General features: G+C 38.1%; 1 protein-coding gene across 3 annotated transcripts in view; it reads right to left on the bottom strand.

Moving 5' to 3' along the window:
- The window catches only part of zgc:158376 (uncharacterized protein LOC100101643 homolog), a 34,470-nt gene extending 32,274 nt beyond the window's left edge, over positions 1–2,196 (bottom strand). For 2 of the 3 annotated variants that reach the window (XM_058377671.1, XM_058377672.1), the window contains exon 1: positions 1,346–2,196. The gene's annotated coding sequence lies outside the window, so the exon portion shown is untranslated. The remainder of the gene's footprint in view (positions 1–1,345) is intronic. The other variant, XM_058377673.1, reaches the window with a different exon arrangement.
- Positions 2,197–2,934: the final 738 nt, after the last annotated feature.

Genomic DNA, 2,934 nt, shown 5'->3' with positions numbered 1-2,934 from the left:
GAATCCAGACTGGATTTATAAACACACACATTATAGTAGTGTTCAGGTTTCATACACTAAACACACACACACACCAATCAACACTCATCACCATCACACTAATGTAATGATGGTGATTTTATTTTAATCTGTTTTTTCTCAGACTTTACCCCACAATCATTACCTTCACTTTATTTTTAATATTTATCTTTATCTAATATTTAATATTTATCTTTAATATTCATGTATTATTATTATCCTGGATTTTTATTTTATTTTCCATTCCTGTCAGATTTATTCATCTGTACTCTGAAATTAAAAAAAAAATAAAAACCCTAAAGTTATTTATTTAAACACTTTTACATCTTGTTTCTTTTTTTTTTAACACCAAAATGTACGAATTCTTTTTTTTATTATTTGTTTTGGGGGAAATTAATAATCATTATATTTATTTATATATTTATTTATTTAACATTTTCCTCCTCAGTGTACACATGAAATATTCATAATTTTATACACTAAAGAGTGTTTAATAAAATAAATTATTTTTATGAACAAAGATTTCTTCACTCCTCAGAAGGAAATCTGTAAATTATCATCACTTTAAACCCTCACTGGAATTTTTACATGTATTTATTACATAAACTACGCCGAGGTGTGTGTGTGTGTGTGCGTGTGTGTGTGTGTGTGTGTGTGTGTGTGTGGCGGCAGGGCTAGCTAGCTGAGGAGATGCTAATACAATGTGATTAGCCATGTAACCTCGCGAGCTCCTTTTCTCCTTGTTTATTTATTTATTTCTTTGTTTATTAGTAAATTCAGTACTAATGCGGCAGATGATTCGACCCGAGCTCGCGTGTCTGACCTGCAGTGTTTAATAACATGACAATTTACACAACACACACCGCAAAACATTCACGGCTAAGTTAGCCAACACACACACACACACCCCAATAACGTAATGATGCGCAACACACTGTGGGCTAGCGTGATAGCTAGCTAGTTAGCATAGCCTAACCTAGCTTAGCTTAGCATCATGTTTCTAAACGTCAGGAGCCGGATCAGGGTTTTGATAAAGATTCAACTGAACAGTTATGTAATAATGATGAAGATGATAAGATGTAGCTGCTAAAAGCTAGCACTGAGAGAGAGAGGAATAAGAGGCGTGCTAACGCGCTCCCTCTGAGCCTGTGGTGTGGTGTGCTAGCTGCTGGAGCTGAGCTTAAACACACACACACACACACACACACACACACACACACACACACACACACACACACACACACACACACACACACACAGAGAGAGAGAGAGAGAGAGTGATGATGAAGAAATTCAGAGCAGATTAAAAAGCTTGAGCTTCACTCACCTGTGATCAGCGCCGAGTCGCATGCTCCCGGCGCGCGCATCAGAAATGACTCGATTCACTCGCAGGAAAAAAATAATGATTTATAATAATCAATAATAATAATAACAATAATGATGATGATGATGATGATGATGATAATATCTGCAGCGAGAACAAGCAGAGGCGCTGGATGGAGACAGGAATAGAGGGATTGCTTCCTTGTTTCTTTCTCCTTTTTTTTCTTGCCTTCCCTTTTTCTCGTCCTCTCACTCGCTCGCTTTACATGTGTTCACACTCTCACTCACACACACACACACACACACACACACTGACTCACACACAATAATAATAATATTATTATTAATAATAATAATAAATTAAACAGAAAAGAGCGTGCGCGTGACGCTGGAATGTGTGCACTGAGTGTAAAAATGATCAAAACTATTCTCTTTAAATCATATTCTCTCTCTCTCTCTCTCTCTCTCCCCCCCCGAGCCCAGCCTTAATTTAACACCCCTTGTTAAAAAACACACACACACTCCTATCCGACAAGGTATTCAATTCGGATTCGTCAACAACAACAAAAAATGAGAAAAATAAATCCGGATTAAAAGGCGAGGAGTCCGCAGATGCGCGTGCCCATTGTCCTTCTGCTCATTTCTCTATTGTGTAAATCTCCTTCTGTAACCGTCTCTCACTCTTCGGCTGGACTGAGGATTTTTCTCTCTGAATGCTCTATTCCTACATCATCCCGTCCCTCTGCGTGCTCTCGGTGACACACAAGACGCCATCACCCTCCATTTCTCTCTTTAAAAAAATGAAATAAATAAATAGAAAATAAAACATGGGGGAGGTAAAAAAAAAAAAGAAAAAGAAACGCGGAAGTCACGCCTATCCCCCCCCCGTCCTCACGTGCCCGCGAGCATCATGGGAAGTGTAGGATTTTAATCCACGCTAACGCGCTGGGGCGTCAAGCGACTCAGTTCATTTAACTCAATCTGTATGATTCGACTCCCAAACGACTCACGGTTACTTCCATTTGTTTCTATGTTCTATAACTATTAAATGGCTATTCTTCGTTGTCTGTTTCAGATATGTTTACTTTTCATTTTAAATAACAAAACGCTTCAAGCGACTCAGTTCATTTGACTCAATCTATATGAATCGATTCCCAAGCGGCTCAAGGTTATTTCCATTAGTTCCTGCTCGAAGACACTCTTTATACGGTTATATATATATTTATTGGTTATTATTTGTTGTCTGTTTTTATTTTTTATTTTAAATAACAAAGCTCTACTATTCATTACGCTGCAATTCTTCAAGCTTCCTGAGTAATCGTAAAATGAGCCGAGCACACACGAATCCCTGAGCCGGATCACCTACATGGAGAAAAATTATTTAGAGACGCGCGAGTGTTTGAGTCGGTTCACCTTAAAGTAACCGATTCAAAGAGCCGACTCGATAAACACATTACATCACACCGAGGCTTATGTTGGCGCAGCTACAGAGCTACGTTTTATATTATTATTTATTAATTCTGACTTTAGTTTTTAGTGTTAGATGTACAGCTTGTTTACGGGATATCTCCCTAGCTCGTTAGCTAGCCAGTC

This window comes from Hemibagrus wyckioides, linkage group LG24 (genome assembly GCF_019097595.1).
Source record: "Hemibagrus wyckioides isolate EC202008001 linkage group LG24, SWU_Hwy_1.0, whole genome shotgun sequence".
Classification (NCBI taxonomy): domain Eukaryota; kingdom Metazoa; phylum Chordata; class Actinopteri; order Siluriformes; family Bagridae; genus Hemibagrus; species Hemibagrus wyckioides.
Note: the sequence above shows the minus strand (reverse complement) of the source record. Positions and strands in the feature narration are given on the sequence as shown.